Here is a 27771-nt window from a genome sequence, read left to right as displayed (position 1 = left end):
GGATCAAATCTCTGAGAGCCAAAAGCTCTCATGGCTGTGCTCAGGCCTGATGCATGTCCTGAGAGCCTTGGGGTTTTAGGTAAGGAGAGACTATAATCAACGTGTACTCCACCTCCGTAAGGAAGCTGTCACCCAGACAGCTGTGAGAAAACAGACTGGAGAGGCAGAGGAGAGGAGGATGTTCCAGTCATTCCAGTTGTTTAGAAAGAATGGCATCAGTAGAGAGGGTAACAGTGGTGGAGAGGGTGGGACTCAAGGCCTAGTCTGGCTAGGATGTTCTTCAGATGTGAGCAGAACTTGTCAGACATGAGGAACTGTTTCTGGGCTCTACTTCTTTTCGTCTAGCTCTGGTCTCCCATGAGAAGTCTGAATGAATGCACGAGCGTGTGTGTGTGTGTGTGTGTGTGTGAAGTATATAAATATACATTTTCTTTTATCTGCAAAGAACCCCATTGAGCCGTTCCTGACTCCCACCATCTCTAATACCTTGCCCCATTCTGGCTGCCCAAACCTTGCCTGCCTCAGCTCTCAAACCACCCACCTTGCAAAATCCCCGAGGTTATGATATCACAAAGTTTACAAAACAAGCTTCTCCGGCTGTGAGGGCTCAGTGCAGAGCCTTAGCCAGCGGTTGTTGACTCTGCTGATCTGTGTTGTATTTTAGTTACAGCTCTTACCCTGCTAATCTGCAACATACAGGTTTCCTCTTGTTAAGAACTGCATTGTACAAAGCCTGCTGGATCGTGGCAAATTATCTGCTTGTGGAACATTATATTTGCTTCTGAAACCCAGCTCTGGACATTATAAAAGTAAGGTATTTCCCCAATTTAAGTAATTGCTTCATATAGCTAGTTATAATAAAGGATGGAGGCTCATTCTTACCCTAAAGCACACATATATGATATATGACTAGAATTTGATTGTTGAAAGAAAATAGCTGGTATTTTCCTCCAGAATCAATGCTGCAATTATGTTTACAGTTTTGAACAAAAATATAAATTGATCATCAATATTGAAATGATTAAGGTACCTAGAGTTCTTAAAAATAACTGTGGTGGTTTGAATATGCTTGGCCAAGGGAGTGGCACTATCCGGAGGTATGGCCTTGTTGGAAAAAGTGTGTCACACTGGAAAAAGTGTGTACTTTAAGACCCTTGTATTTCTTCCCGGAAGCCAGTCTTCCTGTAGTGGCCTTCAGATGAAGATGTAGATTCTCAGCTCCTCCTGCACCATGCCTGCTTGGATGCTGCTGCAAGCCAGCCCCAATTAAATGTTGTCCTTTTAAGAATTGCCTTGGTCATGGTATCTATTCACAACAGTAAAACCCTAACTAAGATAATAACCAAAGTTTGCTTTATTATAATACACTTCTTAGATTAGAAGATCCTTGAGGTGGGCTGCTGGTGTGACTCCTTTAGTTTGTTAGTGAAGGTCTAGAGTCTATTTTGCTGGAGGTCAACCCCTAAAAACTGTTGCAGTCAGGACCAGAGCCAGTTCTTGCTCTCAGCTTACCTTCTTAGCAGGCTTTCTCTAAAGAAGACCTTAAAAAGTGACACGTAGGTGGTACATTGTGTAAAATGTTAAGGTCCTCGGTGTTCTGCTTATTCATATGACCAGGGAAGGACTTGCAACAGCCTGGTGACCACAGAGATGAAGATGTCTCTGAATCAGTATGGGGCAGAACTCAAATGAATATACTTTTGTTGTGGGAAGGTACTGAGTTCAGTTTTCTACCTCCCAGCCCCTGCCAGCAGCAGTTAGCTGATCACCAAGCTTACATTGATACCTCTTACAACACGTTGTGTGAAGAGTTCTACAGTGCTCCTTGATGGTGACTTTGATTCAAGAACAGTGCTTTAGAGAGGTGATTCTGAGACCAGATATCCTGATCTGAATTCTGGCTCTTCTACAAGTATAGCACATGTCAGAGCAGACCTCTCTCTCTCTCTCATTCTCTCTCTCTCTCTCTCTCTCTCTCTCTCTCTCTCTCTCTCTCTCTCTCTCTCAAAATATTCTCACTTGTAAAATAGAACTGACAGTAGGAGAGTGTTGGGTCAGGGGACTGTCTTAGAGTCTAGCTAGGCAATAAATATGATGATTTGATCATGGACATAAAGGCTTGCTGGCTAAAATAAATGGCCCCCAGCTCCTCAGCTAATGATGATTTGGTTTGCCTTTTTAAAATTTTCTGATTTCATAATATTGATATGCCTCTAAAAGGGACACTCTTCCTCTCCCTAGCTTTCCTGGAGCATCGAGACTCTCTCTAAATATCTCACTCACTGTTGTTTTTCTAACCAATGATTCCAGAAAGGTGAATGGACATCATTTCCAGGCAGAAATATATCACTTCATCCTCTCTCCATAGACTGGCCTGACTGTGTGGAGTGCTACCTAAGTCTGCTTTGTCACCTCCATGTCATACTACCCTTCATCTCCTCTTCCTGTCCCTTTTTTCTTCTCCCAGTATACTTAACCAGCTGCGTGTACACGCAGATTTGCACTGCTGAATAAGAAAGGTGTGGCCAAGCAACGTACTCTCTACGAGGAGGACAGTAGACAAGTCAGCAGAGATTAAAGCCGGATGTGTCCTCACTTCTCTAAATGAAGTGATTACAACGGGCTCTGCAGAGGTGACTCACGGGATGACAAGGATCCATGTACGCACAGAGGTATGGACAGGGACCCTCAGAAGGCAGAAGCAGCAATTGCAGAGCATAGCTGAGAAAACAGGGGTGTCCAGGAATGAGTGAGGGAGCACATGTGTCAAAGGTGAGAATCAAAGTCGAAGCAGGGCTTAGAGAGCGGGCTCAGGCTCTGTGGGTGGGGAGAGAAATGTGAGGGAAATGGTCCTGAGAAGAGGAGGTGCCCTATTCAAATCCGTGGCTGTTGTATTCGGCCAAGTGCTCCAACCAGTCTTGGTCTCCAGGTTTTTTTCTTTCTTTAACTTTTCTAGACTCTCACTGTGACTTGTACCCACTGCTTGACCCATGGTGATATGGGGATCTCAATTCCTTAGCACGGACGGCCAGTCTCCTATGACTGCTCCTCTTATCACCCCAGCCCCATCTACCTTACTGCTATCCTCTGTTTGTTACTAAGTTTTCACAGCTCTTCCCTCCATCTACTCCTCAGGAGGACTCCTGGCTATTCAGGCCTCCCCTTGAGGCGTGACTCCAGATCTCCTGTCCCCCACCAACTGATTGCTTTTCCTTCTGAGTTTTCATGGAGGCAATCCCATTTGAGAGCTCAGATCTCAGTACACTGTAATTTTGTTTTCTTTAAGAAATTACAAAAATTCAGAAAAATTGAAAGGGCTATGTAAGTCTCAACCACTATTGTGTTTGATGACTTGTTTTCTGTACTTATGTCAGGCCCTTCAAAGCAGCGATTCTTACTCCTCTGTGTGACCTGAAGATCTAGTGTTGTGGTTATCACATAATAGGTGACAATGAATATTTGATATATAAATGGATTCTGTTAACATTTAAGCTGAGCAAAGTAATGACCCCATCATCTGAGTTCTAACTCCAAAATACCTTTCAAACCCCTCCATGTTTCTTCACTTCCAAGGCTAGGTCACTGCTCCCTGTTGGTTGGGTTACTGCCGAAGTCTCCTTTCCAGTCTTTCTGGTTCCATGTTTCTCTTGCTCTTGGTCATGTACCGACATGAACAGGCCACTGTGCTCCCAGCCCTAGCTTATGCTCCATGTCAGCCCATCACATAAAGTGTAAAAGATAAATGCTATATCAGATTCCACAAATCTGTTCCCATCATCTCCCTGTCTCCATCATCTGGTCCTGCCTTCATCATAACTATCCTGGCTGCATCATTTGGTTGCTGTCTCCATCATGTGGTTCTGCCTTCATCACATCTACCCCGGCTGCATCATCGGGTCCATGCCTTTATCATATCTACCATGACTGCATCATTTGGTCCCTGTCTCCATCATCCGTTCCTGTTACTGTTTCTGACATTGTATTGCATTCCTTTCTATTTTATTCATTGTGTCCTATCCCGGGACTCTCTACTGACTCAAAACTTCATTTACCTCTTTGTTTGGCCCATGTAATCTCAGAGCTTCATACAAATGTTATAATATTCAGGTCTTAGCACAAATGAATTTCGATTTTCCTGTAATGATACCTCAGCAAGGGCCTCTCTTGCCATCTTGTCTCATGGCCTTTATGGTATGTCTTACTTTGAAATTTGTTGTTAATTCTGATTCTCCTTCTTCCTTCCCTTCCTTTTCTTCTTTTTCTTCCTCTTCTCCTCCTCTTCCTCATGCTCTTCTTTTTCCTTCTCCTCTTCCTCTTCTTTTGTCCTCTTCCTCCTTGTTCTTCCTCCCCTCTCATTCTTTCTTTCCTTTTCTCTTCTCATCCCTAACTACATGGTTCCCTGCTGGTGGAGATGTACATGTTCGAAGCCTTACTTCCTCTTCCCAAATATATATGAGAACAGGGTCTTTGGCCGACTGTTCTGTTTGAATGCCCAGATTTGGGCAGGTAGCTATGTGAATGAATAAAGTTAACCCAGGGGTTTTGAAAAAGTACGTGAGAACCTGACTGGACAGGAGCCAGTCATTTGGGTCACTGGGAGGAAGTACTGAATGGAGAGTATAAAAGGTGAGCACTGCTCACAGCTGGAGCTGAGCCTTGATGATAATTGACCACCCATTTAGCACTGTCCAGCCACAAAATTCATTTGAGAGGGAAATAATGACCATGAAAATCCCATTATCAGGAAAGCAGTAGGGAGTGGTGTATGTTTTATCAGCTCCTAAATAATCACCTACCTTCCATGTGCTCAGTTACAAAGAGCCCATTGTAGCTGGGACTTCCAGATAACAAGGGATCCTTTCCTAATTACTATATGCTCCATTTCAGGTTCAGCAGAAAAGAAAATTAAAAAGCTCTATTTCACTTCAGGTTCAAAGGAGTCAATCTCTCAATCAATCAGGTATTAATTAAGCTATGCTAGGACTTACAGGAAAAGTCAGAGATAGCCTCTTCTTGAAGATGATACCAGAGAAATAATTAGTGAATGATTTAGGAACAAAGGAAAGAGTTTAAAATGGGTTTTATTTGGACTTTCTTTGATTTTTCTATTATGCAAAAACCGAAGGTCTGAAGTCTCCAATTCCTTGAGTTTTCTTTATTTCTCTCTGTCTTGATCCCCCCTTTTCTCTGCTCATCCTGATTGTATTATCTCCAAAGGGTTTGTGCCTTAGACCCGGAGGAAAACAGCTCGTCCTTGTTGGTCTGCTCTCAGGCACACTTCCTGGAAAGCACGTCTCTCTGATTCCTTGAAATGTCCAGCTGTGCTCATGTGGAGAACACAGCATCTCCAGCTCAGAGCAAGTTATGCGGAAGATGCTCCTAACCATTCTTCTCATAAGCCAGAAAATGTACAGGCAAGGACTCTGTCTCTGCTGCCAACATGGTAGAGGGTCTGGGAGCCTTCATGCCCTGCTTTAGGTTCAGATTATCCCCCTGGCACCTGCCAGGTGTGTTAGAGGGTGAGGCGTGTATCCGGTGTGCTACAGTATTTGGCCCCAAGGTCTGGCACAGTGCCTGGTGGAATGTGGACTGCCTGCATCTTCTGAGTGGCTTACCAGAGAACACACTCTAGGTGAAAGGAGTCGGATGATGTGTGAAGCACGTACTACACCTCACGCAGCAGGGGCCTTAAAATTACCTTGAGTAACACAAAGCAACATAGTATTTATGGCTCCCTTTTATTAGGAAATCATTCTGTTCAGATGCCTATTTGATCTGTTTTTCGCTGAATCGGTTTAAAGGGTGCATTAAGCAGCTCTCAGGAAACCAGGGCAGGTACAGCTGGCTCTTTCTCTCCGCTCTTTTGCTGCCTTTATTTCTATCCATCCCTGATTCTGTTCCCTCCCTCAACCCTCCTCAGCACCAGGATCACTTTTCTTGGGGGTTGGCTTGGTACATCACTATCAGCCTTTCTCTTCTTCGTTTCAGCCAGGATACCTACTTTTTTTCACTTGACCCAGCTTCTGACTTGGATACGTCAGAAGGCCAAAGCCTCCAAACAGAGGTCTGGCAAATGTCTTAGTACCTCAGGAGGACAGGTGGTCTGTGGGATCAGATGCCACCATTTGTTGAGTTCTTGCTAAGTGCACAGCTCTCTCCTCCCCATCTCTGTGTGTATTGTGTTTTCAAGCTTTTATATTAAGGTTTATTTCCACAACTCACGGTAATCCTTTTTATCTTCATCAAGGGAACTGAGGCCATCAGAGATTAGGAAATATGTCCAAAGCCTTGGAGCTACCAAAGCAAAATGAGGTTTCAATCTAATCCCAGCAGAAGGCAAATGTTCTGCTATAGCTCCTCTGTTATGTGATCACCATTCTCAGGAGACCAAGGATGTCAGTTTCTGGACCTGTTTTGTTAGGATGATGGGTTCTCACCCAATAATTCCCTGGAACCTGTGAGAACTCCCGCATGTGCCACATCCTGTGAAAACTCCTGATATGCATGTTGTGATTTTAAAGAGTTCACACTTTCAATATTTTTATTTATGTATTTGTGCATTTGCTTACTTATCTGTGTGCCATGCACTTGCAGTGCCCACAGAGGCCAGAAGGGGGCATCAGATCTATTGGAATAGGAGTCACAGGTGGTTGCGAACCACCTGAGGTAGGTACTAAGAACTGAATTTAGGTTTGGTCTCCTCAAGAGAAATGAGTACTCTTTACCTCTGCACAATCTCTTTAGCCCTAAACTATACATCAGTAGGGGGGACCGGGATTTGAGCCAGAGCCTTTCTAATGCTCTATGCCTGATCTATACCTCCAGAGGGGCTTGGTTTTTTTTAACAAGACTACCCGTGGCATGAGGGAAGCAAAACCCACCACCACATATGTCAGAAGACAATACTTCTCCAAGGCATGAGACTCTGTGACAGGCATAATAGCCACTTGCGTTCCAAGAGCTATACCCAGCACACCTATGCCTCATGATGAAGATGACTAATCACTTTTCCTTTTCTTTTATATAAAATCCTCAACTTTTAGCTAGGCTTAATTTTGAGCTGCGCTAATTTCTCAGTCTGTGGAGCTTTAAAAAGGCCAGAGTTTTCTCTGATACCTGTTTCATCTATTCCTGTTCACTACCTGGTCCCTGGAGGCCTTTAAACTTGCAACCTGAATTATAAAATTCCCGGAGTAGGAATTACACTACATATCCTCTGTGCTATTATCTCTGTCGAGAGAACCACGAAGCAGCAGGGAAATACAGATGGGGACAAAAGGCCAGCCCGTCTCAGCAGCTGGCACCTCCTCACTGGCTGAGCTTGGTCTCTGGTTAATCAAACGAATGATAAAGCTGAGGAACATTTGCAGAAGACTTAGCACATATGGAGATATCCTCAGGCTCAGTGCGCAATGCTGGTAGCAGGGCAAAGTACAGAGAATGCTAAGTTAGGAGCCAGAGGAGCCAGGTCTGCTTCCAGTTCTGTTGCCCTCCACGTCTTTGACTGTGGACAACATCCGCTATGCTTTCTGGAGCTCCCAAAGGACAAAATGAGGTTTCAATCTAATCCCAGCCTTTCCCTTGTCTAAGAAATGAGATTATTACCTGCCCTGGATATTCCTCAAGACTCTTGTGAAGAACAGACAAGACATGCAAGAGAAGACCAAGAAGGGGGGGGGGAACCCCATAATCTAAATACCACGAAATGGAATTTTAAGCAACTGCATTTATAAGATGGGATTAAATGTAGAATTAGAACCCTGAGCAGGGCAGGGACTTCTCCCTTGCCCCCGGCACCCCTCCCAGGTCTCTAAGAATCTCAGTCATCAGGAGCTGTGCCTCCAAAGTCGAGGGCCCTTGAGTGCACATGGGCACCACTCATGCTTCTGTACATCCAATCTGATCACATCCTTGTTTGAGTCCTCCAAAAATCTGTAGTCATGGTTACAGTGAAAGACCTCAGTCACTCAGCTCTCATTTTTATGATTCACAAGTGTTTGGAGCCAGTTTTTGTGGGTGTGGTCAAGTAGCTAGGTGAGGTTTTATTTTTGGAAGGCTCAAGCCTCTGAGGTCTTGTGTGAGTTAGGCGTGGCTAGGGCGGGATGGTGAAGTTTTCCATTCCACAAATAAAGGGAGAGCTCAGCTCCTGGGTGACTCCAGCCACTGCTGCTTGTCTTCCAACATAATATCCTTTAGGAGGGAAGAGCGCTTTCCAGAAAAAGCAAGAGGATGGCCAAACATTTACGTGATTCAAGGCTCCTACACAGGTGGCAATTAAGAGATAGACCTTAAATTAAAAAGTTATATAATTCTTCTTAATACCAGAGTATTTAGAGTTCTGCAAACCGCTGCATTAACAGAATGACAAACTGATTTCTTTTTCTCCGTGGTGATGGGGGAAGGGCTTACAGGCTGGAAACTAATGGTGTGGCAAAAATGTACAATTATGTGACTTGAAAGCAGTACAGATAGGGTTCTATTTTCCTTCCCATTTCCTCCCTTCATTTAATGTTAACAGAAGTTCAAGGCAATTAAAAGTCAAATGCTACCTTATTACAGTGTTAAGGCTTAAAATGTCCATGCCAAATCAGGGGGAATGAGCAGAAATATTGTCATTTTAATAACAACTCACCCCTGTGGAATGTGTAGCAGGGGGTGACGTTTCTGAGTCACCAGGATTTGGGTCACAGCCTCTGAGGACGAGTCCTCACCTGTTCTCAGCATGGGTGTAAATCGTTTCTAACAGCACATGGAGACGGTTTCCTTTTGATCGTCTTAGTAAGTAATTGTCGATAAACACAAATGACATATATTATTGAGTTAAGATGTTGAATACCACCAAGTGCCAGACAAAAAGCATTTTTTGCCCTACCTTTCTGGTATCCTTTCTTCTAAAGATATGATACTTCTTTAGTCTCAAATGTAGCTGCCTCTTTGCTACCTCTACCAGCTTAACCCCTTCCCTGATCTACTCTGTATATCAAACACGTGCTCCTCATGTCCCAAGTGCCTTTTCCAAAAATGAACACAGTAACAGGAGTCCTCCTTCACCCAAGGCCTCACTTTCCTCAGCTCTAAAACCATTCCATAAACAAACAAACAAACAAACAAACAATAAATAAAAACATTAGTGAGAAAGTTACAGAAATATACAATTTACAATTTAAGCTGTGCACCATTCTGAGGATTGTCACAACAGCTTGCCCTGGCCAGTTTGTACTGCTCAGGATATGAACATTGTATATATTGCCTATCTGTTACTCCCTTAGTAGCTTCTTGGGTTACAAGATTGACTGCCCAGGTACAGTGATGTTATGTTCAGATAATGTTCACTTAATAATGGACTCATATAACAAAGCTACTGAAGCTTGCAATTTTTACTGTAATAAATTAAATTATTTTGGTATATTATGATTACTCTACTTTATTATTTTTACTGTCAATGTTTTTCCATGAGTAATTTATAAACTAAAATTGATTGCAGGTATAGATGGATAGACAGAAGATAGATTAAAAACAGGTGCACACACTTATCCTCTCCTTCATCTCCTCACCTACCACTTATTACAGATGTTTCAGGTGGTAGGGGAGGCTAGGGACCTCAGATCTTATTATCTCTGGGCATTCTGTGGTGTGACTACAAGGGTGGCCTTTCTGCAGGCTGCATATCAGCTGCTAGATTTTATCTCTTTGGCACTCAGAAGCATGGCTTATTAGATCAGCTGTCATGCTGTTGGGTCTTGAAGGAATAGAGGAACATGGGAACATTTAATAGAGGAGAATAGCACACACTGTGGGTCTGTTCCTCCTGTCAGAAGGCAGGAATGGCTCCTGGGGACGAGGCTTGGTTTAGAGCAGCCAGGGAGGAAAATGTTTTGTGTGCTTAACAAGGCAAGCAGTCAGCTCCGTGGTGGGACGGACATCTGTGGGGTCCAGGCCTCCAGCTTGGATTTTGATTTTCCCCAGGTTTTATTAACTCATATTCCTGTGAATTTTTATGAGTCAAAATCAAAGTCAAACTAATGAACAGCTTAAGAGCTGCAAACTCACAGACTGATGCATGAAGAGGGGGTAAGACTTACTACGTATGTGTTGTGAGGCAACCACCAGTCGCTCTGGGCCTTGGTTTCCTTATCCATCAAGGGGATAATCTAGAGCACTCGGAAGTCAGAGTAGGCATCGCTTCTTTAGAAGATGACTAGGGACACAGGCTGACTTTCCTCTCAGTCCTTTGGAGTGATACTTGTGTACTCCCTGAAAACAGACACTATAAGCTGGATGTGAGGACCTTCTCACAGGGTCCTTCAGGGGAAGCAGGTAATGCATATGATGGACACCTCAGCTTCTAAATATTGAGTCAGAATTGGCATCATTCAGGTGGAGAAAGGCACATGACAAACAGCAGTGGCAGGAATAAGGACAACAGCAACAGCTACAACGGCAGCAACAACAGTGACAGCAGCAACAACAGCAACAGCAGGAACAACAGCAGCAGGAACAACAGCAGCAGGAGCAGCAGCAGCAACAACAACAACAACAACAACAGTCACTCCTTGGTTCTGCCCAGGGCCAGAGCAGCCTAGAGTTCCTGGGAAATTGATGCCCAGGTGGGAGAATCATTCCCCCCCTCCCCACACATTCTGAGAAGAATGCACGGGTAGGTAGGCATCAGTCTGCTTCATTCCAGGGACGTTCTTTCTGCCAGGGTAGTGGAGCTGAGGCCTACTTGGTGTCTAGGTGATGGGAATTTGGGTCCCCAGGTGCACAATGACTCTTGTGTTTTCAAGGACTAACGGAGCATGTCCACCTTGTCGAACAGGTTCTGACATGCACATTCCGTCCATTACTGAGAGGCAGTGGAGCTGCTCACGTGAGCAGACGGACTGCACTGGTGGCTGCCCTCTGGCTGATCTCTAATGTCTGTGGGTTAGAGAATACTTACAAGTCTACCTTAGGCTGTTCACTGAGTCCCTAGAATAGGAATGACACTACAGGTTCCATTCTTTATGCTTGAAGAAGCTCATAGTGCCAATACTGACTCGTGTCAATGCAGTATGCCATTTGAATGATTTCCTTGTCAGTGCATATGTCAAGCAGGGTTAGTTAAGTATCTCCTATGTGATTGGCACATGCTAAAGAGCTATGACATGTTTGTTATCATTAGGTTTATCTTCATAAACCTTAGAACACTGCAAATTCTTGTTGTGCTTCGCCAGAGGGTAGGTCAAGTCCCGCTGCCTCATAAGCCTCATGTTTCTTATCACTATCAAGGAAGATAATCACAGCATTGGCCTCACTCATTGCTCACTAATCCCCAAGCCCAGACAGTAATGTACGTGTGAGCTCTGTGTGATTGGAAAATGTCCTGCAGAGTAGGTTTGGCTGTTTGGAGCCAGAGTTCTTCTGTATCCCAGGCTGGCTTCGAACTTGGTACTTAGCAGAGGATGAACTTGAGCTTCTGACCTTGCTGCCTCTACTCTATGCCACCACTCTTCCCAAACCCAGTGAGTGTTTTAGTCTATTCATCTTCTAAGCCTCAGTGAAAACCTTGTTCCTCTTGGGAAACTTCCCAGGCTGTATTACAGGTCGGAGCCCTTCCCGGCTCTGTGCCCTTTATCATCCCGATATTCTTGCTACAGTCCATGTCAGCATCTGGGTGGCTTCTTATTCCTCCTTTCCACACAGACTATACTCCCATCATGGGATCCTCATTATTTCCCTTCCTGAGCACTGGGATTACACGTGTGTGGCATCATGTCAGCTCAGAGCAATCAAACTTATTAACTTTGTGGATGGACGCTAGGCAGGCATGCTACTCACGGGGCTGGCTCCATCCTCGGTTCCCCAACAAGGAGTGTCTAAATGCCTTAGTGTGAGTTCTATCAGATCAGAGAGACAGATGTGGGCTTGGTTTCTAAAGTGGGATGGCCTCCAGTTGAACCAGGAGGTTGAGCTGCCCATGTTTGAATTTAGTCTTTACACGAGGGTTGAGAACGCTGATGACGGCAGGGGCCCTGGGGTGAATTAAGGCTCCGTGGGACCATTGTGGCAGACAGACAGGGTGGTGAGCGAAGAGTCTGAGTCTGAGCTAGCATAGAGGAAACATGAAAGTGTGGGAAACGACACTGAAAAGACCTTGAGTGCTTGAGGCGGGCTCAGTGCAGTCAGCCTCGCAAAGGTTCCAGAAGCTGTGGGCAGAGGGGTCCTGATAATACAAATGCTTCTGTTGTCATATCTAGTGTCCCTCATCAATGAAAGGACAGCTTGTCAGAATTCAGGATAACCAGCATTAACAAATCACCTCTGGGGGCCAACGGCAGTCTGACCTAACCACCAGGTAGGCAGAGTAATTACATATGTTACAATGAAGAAAAAAAAACTTTTATTAATTGCATATTTTCTCTCTAAGACAAGAATATGATTATGATCTGAAATGAAATATCACAAAAGAAATAAGAAAGATGCTGTTATTTATCTCCTGGTTACTTGGATAAAGGGGTGGGAGCTAAGACCACCGGTAAGCTTACATCTCATCTTTGAACTGACCCCCAAATGAGCTGGGGTTTATTTATGATTAAATTAAGTTCTATTAAGACCTTACACTTACAATATTTGGAATTTTGGGTGCTGGGGGAATGTTCTCATCACCTAGCTCAGCCTGGCCTCAACCTGGAACTCCTCCTGCCTCAACGTCCTTAGTGGTGGAATTGTACTCCGACACTATCACGCCCAGCTCAGGGATGCCTTAATGGATCTTGTAAACATTTTTGTTCCTTTGGTGCACAGTAAAGTAGAAAAGAAAGGACTTACTCTCCCTGTTTCCCAGGTGAATAAAGAACAACGGTTTGCTCAGAACTATAAAGCTGTTGTATCGAAACAGGAAGACAGGTTATAATTTGCGTGTTCCTGTGAGATGCTCTCCTCGCTACACCCCTGAGAAGCATCAATAAGGGGAACAGGCATCGGCCACCAATCACTTTGGAAGTTTACAAACACTGAGACCTGGCTTCCCTTCCTGCCTTGTAGGCTCATACAAGCATCTGTATCTGGTACGTCACCACTCTTCCCAAACCCACCAACTTTCTTATCCACTCTCTTCTAATCCTCAGATCAAACCTTATTCCTCTTAAGAAAACTTTCTGGGCCACATGAAAGGTTAGAATCCCTGCTCTATACTCTCTTCTGTCCTTATATGCTTGCCCATGTCAATATTGGGGTAGTTTCTTATCCAATCATCTTTCCTCCTTCCCGCACGGAATCCACTCCCATCATGGGATTCCCAGTATCTGGAACCTATTTTGTTACCAAGTCAATGAATGGACATGGCTTATTGAAATTAAACATCTTGTCCAAGGTCTCACAACTATCAAAGATACTATGACAAAATTCGTACCTATGAATATACCCGGAACCCTTGCTCAGCCACACTGATGTCTGGGTACACACACAAAACTGTGGCCAAAGAAAAGAAAATATTTAGAAAACAAAAACCAAAAATTGCTATATCAATATTCTGCATTTGGAGGATTCAGCCTGGCTACTGCTCAGATCCAAGATGGCCCTGGGATTCTCAGAGTAGACATACTCTGAAAGCATAGGTGATTGGCCTCAATGGGCATTTGCTTTCTCATGGGACCCATGTGGCACGTTAAGATGATGTCACTTGAAGGGGGGCTGTTCCCATGTTGTTGGACAGCCCTGCCTGCTCATGTTCTGGACATATCTGTGTTCTTGAACTGATGACATTTCACATAGTGGCTCCAGCTGACACACAAACTAAGTCCGGTATGCGTGTGTGTCTGCGCGCTCATGTGTGCATACATGTGAGAGTGCGTGTGTATATGTGTGTATGTACTATCTCACTACCCCATTGCTGTTACTACAAAGTGTCAGCTCCCATTCTTCCCAGAGTGACTGTCTCTGCTGTCTTCTGTCCCCCATCACTGAGCCCGTGTTGTTGACATCACTGTGACTGAAGAAGCCAAGAGCTGCCTTTTCTGTTCCCTGTGGTACAGCGGTTTGTTTCAGTTTCATCTTGCCACCCGCTATATACATGAAGCACGACTCTCTTTTCTAAGACTTCCCAGGAAGTGCTACATGATAACAAATAAACCTCCTGCCAGCTCTCTGGGTAAAAGATTCAAAACTGAACTGAAGATAGACAATGTTTAAACACTTGTTTCTTATTGGGGAACTGGGTGAGCACAGGGGGAGCACCCTAAGGGAGGATTAGTTATGTGTCTTGAAGGGGGATTTAAACAAAAGGTTATAGGCACAAAAAGGCAGGATGAGGTAATCTCTGTGAAGAGAGTATGGAAGGATCCAGGCGGGTGAGCTTCGAGTGGGCACCTGTAAGACAACGAGGCACCAAGAATGGGAAGGAAAGACTAAGACAGGCTGCTCAAGAAGAGTGGTGACCCCGAGGAAGAATCCAATTAGGGCAACTCAGGCTCCAGCTCAGATCTGGAGGCTTCCAACCTCCCTGTTACCATGACAATACTCAAGGGCTTCCTCCTCAAACTCTCCCTCTTCCTGGCCCTTTCTCCAGCTGCTTTAAATACCCAAGGCATTCTGGGGAGTAGCCCGGCACGAGGCAGAAATTCCTTGGAGCTATGGCTTATGAAGGAGACTTGCTGGGAAACTTTCTTTCCCTTCATATGTCTTGAGGTGTCGGATGAGGGATCACCACTGACACACGAAGCCTGAAAACCTTCAAATATTTTTCATGTTTGATCAAGGAAGTAGACTGCTGGAAAAAAGCCTGAGTGAACGGTGGTTGGTTTCTATGTCCTCCCATCCCCCCACCCAACCATGCTTTATCTCTTTGTACATCTTCAAGTTTGATGTAACCCTGATTTTAGATCAGCCACAGAGTTGTGGGCAACTAATGCTGGTTTGGTTCAAAGGGGTTCTCATCCTCTCCCTCCATACACACAGAGACACATACCTCCCCACCCTCCCTACCCCTACCTCCTTAAACACACATATACCCCCTACCCGAACACACACACATACCACACACAGAGGGTATGGGAGAGGGAAAGAGAGAGACAGAGGGTCACAGAGAGAGGGATGGAAAGAGTAGAGGGACAAGGGGGAGAAGAGAGGAGAGAAAGAGGAGAGAGAGAGAGAGAGAGAGAGAGAGAGAGAGAGAGAGAGAGAGAGAGAGAGACTGCATAGAAACATTGCCAATATTTAGCATAAGTTGTGGAAACTAAATGAGGTTTTGGGGAATACCTGGACTGGTCTGTGGGTGTGAGCTGAGAGACAGGAAGTGTGTAAGATGGGTGTGCCCGGCAAAGGGGGTTTCTGTGACTCTCACTTCCAGCTCTTCAGTTAGTACACTGCCCTGTTTGTTATCCTACAGAGCTGAGTTTCTCTTTCAGTGAGGACAGCCTAGGTCAGGCATGTTAGCCCCAACTCTAGTTATCTGAACATGAAATATCCATTGATGCCCCCCATGCCCCTGGCTGCTGGCCCTGCTTTTCAGCTATACAAGGAGGCTAAAGGTAGCTGCTGTGTCTTAGTATTGTTGTGAGAGCAGATAAGTTAAGTACAAACACTAGAGTTAAAATGGTGCTGGCAAGGGGCAAATGTTCAGTGACTGTTAGCTTTGCCCGTCTGTTTCCCAGCAGGATTTGTTCTGTGAGCTGTGCTGTGGTCCTGGGGCAGGGAGTCGAGTGTACAGATGGGACCACAGAGGTGACTCCTGGGTGTGTCAGGAAAGATGGCTTTCACATTTCAGATCCAGGGAGGAATGTAGCGAAGACTGACACTTGTAAAGCTCCCACCAGGGCAGGGGAAGATCAGGAAGATTTGGTGGCTTCATTTTGCTTTTGGAATCTTGTACAACACAGGGATCGTGCTAGTTGAGACCCTCCTTGCCACCATGCCACCTCTCTAACAATGCCCGGATGATGGAGGCTTTTCTGGAAGCACCGGCGTTGCTCTCATCTTTCCCCTGCTCAGCAGTGAACTTTTCCCCTCAGCATCTAATGCCCAGTTTGGTACTAGCACGTGCAAGATGCTCACAAATGCATTGTTGTTGAGAAGTGGATTGACTAACCCTTTAGAGTTTGGGGAGATGAGGATTTTGTTGCTGTCACTGGAGCTAGGACGCTCACACTGGACAGTGAGCACCCAGTCCGTGTACACCTTTGCAGCTTCTGCACGCATGGGGTGAGAGATCACAGATAGGACGAGGGTCCAAGAGGAGCAAGCAAGCCTTGGAGTAAGTGGATCTTTCTGTTGCAGCCCAAAGCAGCAGCAAGGAAAGTGGTTAGCTGTGGGGAGCTGGCCTGGTGGGAAAAAGAAGCTGGTGGCAGAAGTTCCAGAAAGGCACCTGGACACTTGGGAACATGGAGACAAGGCAACAGGGTCAGAGGCAGCTCCTCCTAGGGAAGATGCTCTCTCAGCTCTACAAGAGCTTCTTTCCTTCTTCCTTTCTCGCCTCCCCTCGACTCCCCTCCCATCCCCTCGCCTCCCCTCCTCTCTCCTCCCCTCCCCTCCTCTCCCCTCCCCTCCCCTCGCCTCGCCTCCTCTCCCCTCCCCTCCTCTCCCTTCTTCTCCCCTCCCCTCTCCTCCCTTCCCCTCCCCTCCCCTTCCGTCCTCTACTCTCTCTCTCTCTCTCTCTCTCTCTCTCTCTCTCTCTCTCTCTCTGACAGGCTCACTGTGTATGGTGGCACATGGCTTTATGGCCATCACTTCAGAGGCAGAGGCTGGTAGATTTAGGTGAGTTTGAGTCCAGCCTGGTCTACACAGTAAGTTCCAGGAAGTTTGAGGGACCCATTTTCAAACATCACGTCCCTACACCATCAGGGGATGAGCGGGGAAGACAGGCTCTCACTATGTAGCTCTGTCAGGCTTGGAACTCAATAGGTGGATTGGGCTCGCCTCAAACTCACAGAGAGGACTCTACCTACTTCTGATTCCTCAATTGTAGGATTAAAGGTGTGTGCCACCATGCCTAGTGACACTTTTGGGAGACACTCGAGGCCTCCCATAAAGCTAGTGCCTCCCATACCTGCTGGATGAGGAGCATATGCCCGTGCAGTCATAAACTAGGAGTCCAAACAACTCTGAAATTTCTAGAACAGAGGGTTTAAAAAGCTCTTGCTGAAATTTAAGCTCAAAGGCGTTGAGTAAGGGATCAGGCATGGGAACTTAAGCCACATACGACGGTACACTTCGGCACACAGGAAATTTGTAAGGATGTAGCCAAAATCATGGAGAAAAGGAAAGTAGTTTGTCTCGAATTATCTTGAAAAAGTTAAACATAGAATTATCATATGATTCAGCAAGCCTACACCCGCATAGAGCTGCAAACAGGTGTTCAAGGAAATCCTTCTAGGTACATATTCCCAGCAGTCTTGTCCACGATAATCAAAACTCAAATGTCCACAAACTGGTGGTGTGTATGTATAACAGAATAAGGTTGGGATATAAAAAGGATGGGGTACCAGTAGAGGCCACAGCACAGCTGGATTTTAAGAACATGCCAAGGGAAAAATGTCAGTCATATGCTACATATATGGAATTACTGGAACAGGTAAGTCCACAGAGGTGGGACATAGGCTGGTGGCTTTTCAGAGACTGGGAGCATCAAGCAACAGCGAGAAGCTGCTTAGTGGGTGTCCTCTGGGGACACTGAAGACACTTTGGACGTAGCTAGGAGTGGTCGGTTGTATGACACTAAGTGCCTGTGATCTGCTCACTTTATAACAGTTAATTGCACATGCCACTCATTTAATTCCACTACAAGACACAGGGGATGATACACAAGGTCGTGAAGACAAATGGTCGTACAGCTACTATTCTTGATCATTTGAAAAGTGTAAAGTATTAGAGATCTCCCAGTATATTCACGCAATATCAGATGCTGGGCATATTAGTAACACTTTCCCTTCACTCTTGAGCCTGTCTTGAAGGAATGATATTTTCAAAACACTAAACTCTTGTTCCTGGAAAATGTCAGTCAGGACCATCTGACCTTCCCTGTGTGGCACATGTCCCGTAACTGTCTCCTCCCTTGGCCCAGGCAGTCTGAAAGAGAGGTATTCTTTCCCTGGGAAAGTGGCGCCATCCATCCACTATAAATTCTTCAGAGAGGCCAGGGAAATAATCCTCCTGTTGAGAAAATGCAGTCATTGGATGTCGGCTTGTATGTTGCACCAGCCGGCAGGGCATTGCTTTCTTCCTGACCCAGAGAAGGCTTTGGCCCAAATATCCCACAGGGCAGAGTCTGATTTTCCAATTTGGAAGCCAGGATATCTCCGAACAGTCTGTGTCTAGGTGGGGTGGCAGGTTAACACGCCTCCTTTCCCGGTGAAGGCTTCATTTCTGGGTGGTGGGGGTCACCCATGTGACCAGCCTGGTGGCTTTCATCTAGGCCGCTCTGTGCTAAGCTGGCAACTGCTGCCCCGCAGACTGCAGGCCTCGGGCAGCTGGTAATGTTTTAGGTTAGCAGTGAAAAGTACACAGAGTGGCGAGAAAGCCAAGAGGTGAGCCTGCAGGACTAGGTTTAAGAGTGATGGTTCATTTCGGAATTCTTCCCTACTGTGAGGCTGAAGAACGGAAATATATCGTGAGGTGTTATTAGGTCATCTGGAGGGCAGGACACAGTGATGGCTGTTATCTTTGAGCACCTCAAACTCAAAATCAGGATCCCCTATTGAGAGGGGAACTATTGAGAGGTTGGTATGCACCCAGAAGCTCTGTGGAGCCCCGAGAGATTGGGTTTATTCCAGTTTCTGTGGGAAGGTCACTCCAACTACATCTAGTTCCTGTGTGGCTTAAGGTGAGTGCGTATGAGTGGCTGTGGAGCTTGCAGGCCTCGATCCAGGCTTTGGGTGTCTGAGGACCACAGGCAGAAAGGATATTGAAAGCCTGTACTTCGTGCCGCTCATAGATCTACACCTGAGCCTAAGATGAGGAAGCAGAGGATGAGGGACACAGATTTGATGTGTGACTTGGGTTGTGGAGAAGACAAGGATGCTTCTGACTCAGACTGCTGCCTTCTCTTATTCACAGCTGTCACTGTCACATGTCGTTTAGGTTCATATGATCATGTGCCTTGTGCCATTTTGCTCCATTTTGTGAACGCTGAAGGAACTTGTCAGTTCCCACTGCTTCCCTCCCTGCCTTTAGGCCTAGTCTCTCTCCCATCTCTATATCTATGGCCCCTGACCTTTCCCTGTTTGAATAATCTGAAGACGGAAAGTTCCCTTATATACACTGTCCTCTCATAGTTATCCAAGTATTTTTCTATCTTCTGCCAACTTTCTTTTACTAATAGCAAAAACAGAAACACCCTAAAAATAATAGTTGCTTATGGGCTTTCTTTAAGCCATCTTGAAATGAGAGTCTTGGGAGAGTAATAAACTCAGCTGAAAAAGACTGTATAGAGAAGTTTCCAAGTGAGGAGTGAGTACAGGCCAGGCGTGGGTTATAAGCACACCATCTCTTCAAGTTTAAGTCAAGAAATGTAGAGGTGGGTTATGGCTTCTTTCTTAGAGACAAACTACAGGGTCAGCTTGTATACAATAATGGAAGCAAGTGCCCGTTCAGGCATGAGGACTGGGCCTGGACACTGCCATGGTCCCCTGAGACCTTCCCATGACAAAGAAAGCCCATGTTTGTGTGCAGTTCCTTTTAGAGCTCAGTCTCCCCTTCCAGTCTCCACTGAACGACTACTCCACCACCCCAGAGGGTGTTCTGTTCAGACAGCACTGGACAAGGTTGGGGAAAGACACCTGAGCTGGCTTGTAGCCCTAGGGATTGTCCTGCAGAGAGTCGGCTGTAGATTGTCCCTTTGGCGATTCAAGAGGGAAAAGGTCTCTCTAGTCACAGTCCTTATCTCTCTCATTGTAACCAGGATCAGTGTTGTGCTATGGTTAGTCACCTGAAACCTTTCCCACCAAACAAATGAATTGTATGTTGGTGTCTGATAAGGAAGGAAAACTTCTTGTTGGTCTCTGAACATACACTAATCGCTGAGAACAGTTTTTTTGATTATTTGAGAAACCCTTGAGGGGTTTTAGTTACTTAAGGTACCACAAGTATGTAGTCTCCCTGCACAAGTAGTGTTTGGGAACTCCCAAGGAAAGTTAAAAGATTGAGGTTGTAGAAGCAGAAAAGAGGGGGATAGTTTGGATATTGTCATAAAAGAGAAGGCCCAGCTGACTCTCTTCAAGAGCTAGAGTTTGTCCCAGAAGCCACTCTAAGAAGATTCAGCCTTGAACTGTTATCTTGTCATTTTACCTTTGCCATCATTTGAGTGCTGTGCTTGGTCCTTGCATATAAAAGTCCAGATGACACCGACCTCAGATGATACTGGGTATTCAAGTGGTGCTTGGGTTCTGGTCCCTCCACTATCCAGCTGTATGACTGTGGCACCCACTTCCCCTCCCTAAACCCCAGTCTGCTCATCTTTGAAGTAAAAGGGCAGGGTTGGTTCATCTCTAGGGTTTTTTTTTTCCTTTTTCTTTTTCCACTTGAAATCTCTGACTCTGTTACTTCCTCTTCATCAACAGCCTCTCTTCACATAAAAGTTTTGGTGCTGACATAATATTCAAACTCTACTAAGTTGGAATATGAGACACACCTGAATCTCTACAGGATACAGGCTCTGCTGATCAAGATGAGAGAAAATCACAAATATACCCGAGCTATAACTGCGGTCCAGATTTAGAACTACCACCAATTAAATTGATATCTCCGTAAGATTAGAATAGTCACCTGTGGCTTGACTCAGCTGCAAGTCTGGGACGTCAGTGGCCTATCAGATAGAATTCTGGCTACTTTTAGTCCCATGAGCCTCAGAAGTTCCTGTGTAGTGCATGCACATACATTACCACAATTTTGCTTCTTAAGGCGCTGGCCCTTTAAGCTGAGCAGTAGGAAAGAAGACGGATTAGGTGAGGCTAAACTATGCATAGCACTGATAAGACAAAGAGACTCTTGTCATTACTGCCTTAAAATGGTTTATTAAAAAAGCACTGTCTACCCATGATGCTGTTATGTCCTGAGCGCACACACACCATGTGGTGTTAGGTAGCTTCAAGAGGTAATAATAATAAACCCTCACATTTTATAGAGCCTTAAATTTTATGTAGCATATTAAATGTACTTACTTTTTCAATTGGATTCTGATTCTAACCACCGCCCTGGTGTGTAATGATTATCTGTTTTAAATACAAAGGAAACGAAGTTAAGTGAGTCAAAGACGTGTTCAAGGGCGGTTGATAAATGGTCAGGTCAGGTACTGAACAAACACCCATGTCTGGCTCCATCAAGCTGTTTTTGTTTTGTTTGTGTTTGTTTTTTGTTTGTGTTTGTTTTGTTTGTTCTTTTTTGATTTTTTTTCCTCCATGCCAGTACCTAGATCCAGATCTGGAAGTAACTCTGCTAGGGTATGCAGTCTCTCACACAGGTCTGGTAACTAACATTCTGGAGAGGTGTTAGCAGATCTTACAGCTGAACTAAACATTCCTCCTTCTCCTTTTCAAGCGAGGGGTGATTCCTAGAGATCCACTCACCTAGTTAAATGGATAGGGCATACTTGTGCATTAACCCAGAATTACTTCACAACGTTAGGGATCCCTCTGTCAGGCATACCAGGAAAGCCTTACCCTAAGCTATCTCCCTAGCTCACATTCCTCAGTCTCCTTAACCCATGTCTCCATATAGCTCCCCTGCTTCTCTTCTTCCCTCATCTGGCCAGTAATTCTTTGTCCAAGCACAAATCTGAGAGGACCTTTCCACTACCTAACAATGGCTTAGTACAGCTGGAAAAAGACATCCTGCTCTTGGCAGGCAAGGATAGATCCCCATTCCATGCTATTCCTCAACCTGCGTTGACTTGGGGAAGGCCTTTTCCTTTGCCCACAGTACCTCTTGCCTGGGAAATGCTAGTCCTTTTCAAGCTCCTGATCATGCACCACTTCTGAAGTGCTGTCTTCCCAGACTGCTCCGTCCTTTGTATGGTTTCATTGTTACTATTATATGATGTACATTGTTGTGAGCTGCAGTTTGTTTCTTCGCATCTGTTTGTCAGTCTGGGGGCTCTTTGACAGCAGAAACTGCATCATCGCCTTAGATTCCACAGCCCTGGCACATTGCCCAGCACATAGTAGGTACAGTAATGTTTAGTTAATGCGTGTGCCCACTCTATGTTAAAACTGGCTCAGTATCATGCTGACTGTTTATTATCTTCTTGGGTTTGAGCCTGTGGCTTTCGCCTCTTTTGATTCGATAGGCAGAATGCTGGCAGTGCCCAAAACGTTTGTAACAGGCCTCTTTCCTAGAACTGTGTCATGGGTAAAGAAGGGGAGGCAGAACTTCAGAAGATGGGAGGCACTGGGGCCAAGGGAAGACACATCAAATTAAGTGGTTGGTAGAACTGAATTTTAGCTCAAAGGTAGGAGAGACCCTTGCAAAACTACCTCCACCCATAACCATAAAATATGAATGTTTAATTAGGAAAAAATAATGTAAAAACAAGGCAAGACGCAGCTGCATTTAATGTGGCACACCTTTCGTCACAGGGTCCTTTAGGTGCTGTTGGTAAACTTTATAAAAGGGTTAAGAACAAGATGCACCCGTGTACATTTAAGACTTGTTCTTGGTCCCCAACAGTACTTCAGAAAGAAGATTCCCTAAAATTAGCTTCAGGTTCTTAATCTCTTCCCGATAGTGGATATAGCAGAAAGGCTTTGGCAGGCAAGAGCTTGGAGTGGCTTGGGTGCTGCACTCCTATCCTTCTGCATTGAGCCGACTGGGCAGAGCAGGCTTGCTGGTTCTCATGGCCGGCGGGCTGCTGTTCTGTTACATTAGGGCAAGTGCTGGACACTGCTTTGGGTTTCCTTTCAGATAGGCAGGACCGGTGTTCAAAACAACAGCTACTGGGCTATCATTTACTTAACTACTATTACACAAATCATTCCTACAAAGCCCTTCAAAACGCAGGGAAACAGGACCTGCTGCGTGTTCCAACCCACCTTTATGGGTGGGAAGAAGATCAAGGACCATTTAGAGCGTTAGAAAAATTCAGAAAAAAAAATAGTGCAACACAAATTCTCTGGAGACTCAGAACAGCATACAGATCGCACTCCACCCCTTGGCTCCGGGCCACATTTTCAGTTTGGTCAGTTTTTTTAGCCCCATTGAAATTAGAGTTTCCTTTAGAATGATTTTTTTTTTTTAATTCCCAGCCAATATGATTTTAGGAGCATCTCAAATCCCCTGACTTTGCCCGTTGAGACAGTGTCCATCTGCTCCTTTTCAAGTGGCTCCTATCTGCAGCTGGTGTCAAGTGGAGCTGAAAACTCCACCCCAAACTCCAGAGGAGCCCATGTGGCAGGCCAGGAGCTGAGAGAAGTTGAGAGACCTCTAGGAGGAAAGTAACCGAAAACAACTGTGCAAGAGGCTTCTTAGAAATAACCCCTTTATCTCACTTCTCTCTGGGGCGGATTTCACTCTTCTGCGGAAAGTCCCCTTCCACAGCAGGGGCAGCTCCCAAATGTATTTTTGAAAACAACAGCACAAAGCAATACAGAAAGTTTTGAAACTCACCTTTGGGTCGGCTGGAAGGCTTCCTGCTGGCGGGACCGCTGGATCTGTTCCGGTGTTGTCTGAAGTGACTTGGGCACCAGGGTGAGGTCTGGGTCCCTCCTCCAGCCCCTCCCTCCCTCCCACTGCCAGGTCCCGGGAGAGAGGCGGCGCTGCGGGTCAGTGGGTGCCACCCGTGCAGTGTGGAGGAAAGCGCCCCCTGCGTCCCTGGCTGAGGTTTCAGGGCGCCCAGCTCTGCTCCTGAGGTCAGGAACTCTTCCTGAATCTGACCGGCTGGCTCCGTTCCTCCTCAGCCCAACTCACACCTTAAACTAGGGCGCACAAGCCACAGGCGCAGCGGGTGTCCTTCCTCCGGGTCTCCGGGCCAGTGTCCCCACTCCGCCCCGCTGTGACGTTCTTTTGCCCCTCCGCCCCGAGCACGCCTCCTTCAGGACGCCAGAGCCAGCTTTGCTCACAGATGTACCAGTGTTCCCAGAGACGTGGGGTGTAAACTCCCAACCCTGGCCTAAGGAAAAAATAACAGCCCCGTGCTGTGGAAAAAAGCCACCTTCCAGGAAAGGGGTTGGGTGTCTGAAGGGTGAGTAAGCCGCGAGCAAGCCGTGGTGCCTCATTCTGACAAGGTATCTTTGTGTGTATGCACCATGGGTGTTACCTGGAGATGTCAGGAGCACAGGAGAAGGGGACAACTAACTTCAAAACATCCTCAAAACGAGTTCTCCCTTTTCATTTTATTTATCCTTGTGGGCTTATAGTCAGATCTCTTGTTTGTCCAACTCCGCCCCCAAAGTAAAGGTGGGATGGTAGAGAGCTAGCTCGGTGCCTCCAAGGCTTCTGGAGGCAAGTTGGGAAGTCGTGAGGGCAGAAGTGGCTGTGGAGTATCTTGGGGCTTCCCCAGAATCACCTTGGGAGATCTTGCCACGGTAAGGAGATGAGATTCTACCCACTGGATGTGGGTGTCAGGTGCGGACCAGGAGCTTGCTTTCCAGTGGCAGGGCCTAAACCATAGGGTCCTATGGCCTTTAGGTGCCTGAATTAAAATGATTGGTGAAACCAACTGTTGTCACAGTCTAGAAACAAGAGTGTTCCCGTTTATTCAAAGAAGCCAGCTGGCTCGGGGTAAAAGGCCAAAGAGAAAACCCAGCACTCCTCCAGAAATGCCAAGAATAGTTAGGTGGTACTACGGTCTTCTTTCAAAGGCAGATTAATTAGAGATTTTCCCCAGAAATCCCAGAGAGAACTTGATCTAGATCTGTTGCTCTTCCTTTGAAACCAAGTCTCACATAGAGCCCTGGCAGGCCTGGAACTTACGATGTAGAAACAGGTTGGCCTCACAGAAATCTACTGGTCTATGTCTCTTGATTGCTGGGGTTAGAGACATGTTTCATTATGTCTTGCAGAGATCTAGATTTGAATGATAAGAAGAAGAGTGGTCCAAAAGATCTGCTGTCAGGGGTGTGAGCATGGCCAAGTTAAGTGGCTGGGTGAGTGGGGGAAGTCAGGCTCTGAAAGAAGACAGTTTTAGCAAGAGACAGCTATGCATGGATTCCACCAGCAACTTAACTGTGGATGGAAGTCTCCCCTGGTGTGTCAGATCTGAAGCAGGGGTCTAGGGTCTGATGAAGCAGGGAGCTGGAGGAAGACAGGCTTGGGGAAAGACAGGAAACCGGAAGTACAAACCTGGTGATTGGAGACTGACACCTGACCTGGGAGAGAGGTGATTTGCCCCGGCCCCCTTGAGGATGGTAAGTAACTTTCTTCTGCAAGGTCATGGCTCACGCATAGTGGATCTGAGATCTGAGTCTGAGCAGTTCTAGTCCAGCCTATTCCTCATCACCATTTCATCAGGAGAGGGAATGGCTTCTGTGGACAATGTCTGTCCTGATGAGGAAGTCTGTGTTAACACCCGCTAAGCGGGGAGAAGAGAGTGGAAGATACTTTCACTGAGACGAAGGTCGCATTGCTTTTCAGAATCACCACCACCACCACCACCACCACCACCACTACCACTACCACCACTACCACTACCACCACCACCACCACTACCACCACCACCACCACCACCACCACCACCAACAACAACAACAACAACAATAACATAGAGAAATGAAGAACCCAAGGCAGCTATTATAAGCTCAGTGCTTCAAGAGTGTGACTCTTACTTATGGGAGAAAAAATGGATGCTTATCTGTAGGACAGCATCTTAGTGCTGTCTTAGTTCACAGGAAGGAAGATCCAGTTAAAGTCTAGAAGCCATTGAGTGCCAGTGGCTTTGAGGCAGCCAAATTGAGGACCTCCTAGATGACAAGACGGTAGGTTTGCCATCATCGAATCGCCAAGGCTACAGGGTCTACTGAGGTTCTGACACAAAGAGGACGGAATCATCTCAGGCAGGAACAAAGGGGTGTGCAACTGGCCAGCAGGTTTTCCTTCTGGGTGGATGGATGCTGCATCCCCTATGAAAAGGCAAGTTAGAGAACCCACCTACTGTTTCTCCCCTTTGGCGGTGAAATCTCAACTCCTAGGAACTCACGAATGGCCCCAGGCAACCAACCACAGTGCTGTTGCAGTCTTTAAAATCCTCATTAGTTTTCTTGTTTGGGTAAGGATCTTTGAAGGTAGTCAAGAGGTGAGTGGACTCTTAGTGGAGTGAAACGGAGCATTAACACATCTAATTAAGAAACAGAAAGGCCCCAAATAGCAGATTTGTGAGCCAAGATTGGAAATTTAAAAGCCCTTTTGTGGATAACTCCCCAGCCCCCTCACTAGCTTTAGCACCTGATGAGCTCTGGTTCCATATTAGAGTGTTTCGGAAAAAGCCTGTGGGTTCCCTCCCTGGTGTGTGGGAACTGACAGGCTGTTAAACACTGAGTTTCAGCCTGCATTGAAGGTGAAGACTAACTATACTTGTTCTCTCTTGGTAATGTCCTATTTCTGACAGGTCAATGGCAGTGTTGGCCAGCCCGGATTCATCTGTGCAAGCCACCCGTGGGGGACAGTTTCCGATCAGGTCACACACTCTGAGCGCAGAAATCAGAACAGTGTCGTGCAGCAACAACAAAAGGGGGTGCCTTTATCCGTGTGGGGAATATTTAATGGAGAAAATTACATTATCACCTAAAATGGGTGCATTCTTGCCTGCAGTGCTCTGTGAGGCTCAGGCATGTCCAGCCTCTATAAATGCCATCTATAACATTCACAAAAAGACTGAAATAAAAACACCCACGCCTCTCAGTGTTTTAAGCAGTTTATGATTTTGTGCTGCTCTGCGTGTAGAGCTACTTGGCCACATATGGTTCTGGGGCAGTTCCTTAGGAGAGACGAAAGCAGGCCCAGGGGAAGAAGGCAGAAGGGCTGCTGGCCAGACAAAGGCTGTTAGTAGAAATGGTGAAACCATCAGATGAGCACAGACTTGTTCCTCAGATCCTGAAATGCAGCAGCCTGAGAAAGGCAAGTTCAGGACAAGTTGGTGGAAAACTGCTTCACACAGTGGGTAATGAATTTGTGGAATGGATTATCTCCCAGAGGTGACCCAAGGGGCAATGGAAGTGAATTGTCGAAAGCTTTGGACAGACGTGTGAATGGTGGAGCTGTAAGAGTGAGCTGAGGACAGCAGAGAGGTAGACCAAGGTCTTGGCAGTGCACGGTGGACCCACAGTATGGACCTCTGGTCTTTGTAGCCAAAGGAGTCCTGGCCTCTCAAGCGCTTAGATTTAAGCCAATGGGTGGCCCCAATACTCCCTCCCTGTTTTACAGTTTCTGTCGCCTCTGCTCATTTACCCATGTCTTTTTTTGTTGTTTTGTTTTGTTTTTTGTTTTTCGAGACAGGGTTTCTCTGTATAGCCCTGGCTGTCCTGGAACTCACTTTGTAGCCCAGGCTGGCCTTGAACTCAGAAATTCACCTGCATCTGCCTCCCAAGTGCTGGAATTAAAGGTATGCGCCACTACTGCCCGGCTTTTACCTATATCTTATTCATTTAAAATATGTCGTTCTTTCATTTTGACTATCAGCTTCTGAAAAGATTTTTGAATATGCCTCTAGACTCTTTATTGTATATATGTCTGGCAATTATATTTCTATTAGACTTTCCTTCTAAATTATCGAATTTGGATACAAATGGCTGGAATTTTGAAAGCTCCTCTGAAGAAAAACACTTAAGAATATACTTTTCTTGGGAATAGCTCGTAGTGTGTCATGCAGTTGTC

General features: G+C 45.9%; 1 protein-coding gene across 3 annotated transcripts in view; it reads right to left on the bottom strand.

Moving 5' to 3' along the window:
- Kiaa0040 (KIAA0040 ortholog) overlaps positions 1-23921 on the bottom strand; it is a 34857-nt gene extending 10936 nt beyond the window's left edge. For 2 of the 3 annotated variants that reach the window (XM_052199887.1, XM_052199886.1), the window contains exons 1-2: positions 23572-23921; positions 21132-21182 (exon numbers count right to left, since the gene is read on the bottom strand). The gene's annotated coding sequence lies outside the window, so the exon portion shown is untranslated. The remainder of the gene's footprint in view (positions 1-21131; positions 21183-23571) is intronic. The other variant, XM_052199888.1, reaches the window with a different exon arrangement.
- Between the last annotated feature and the right edge of the window lie 3850 nt (positions 23922-27771).

This window comes from Apodemus sylvaticus, chromosome 12, assembly GCF_947179515.1.
Source record: "Apodemus sylvaticus chromosome 12, mApoSyl1.1, whole genome shotgun sequence".
Lineage (NCBI taxonomy): Eukaryota > Metazoa > Chordata > Mammalia > Rodentia > Muridae > Apodemus > Apodemus sylvaticus.
Note: the sequence above shows the minus strand (reverse complement) of the source record. Positions and strands in the feature narration are given on the sequence as shown.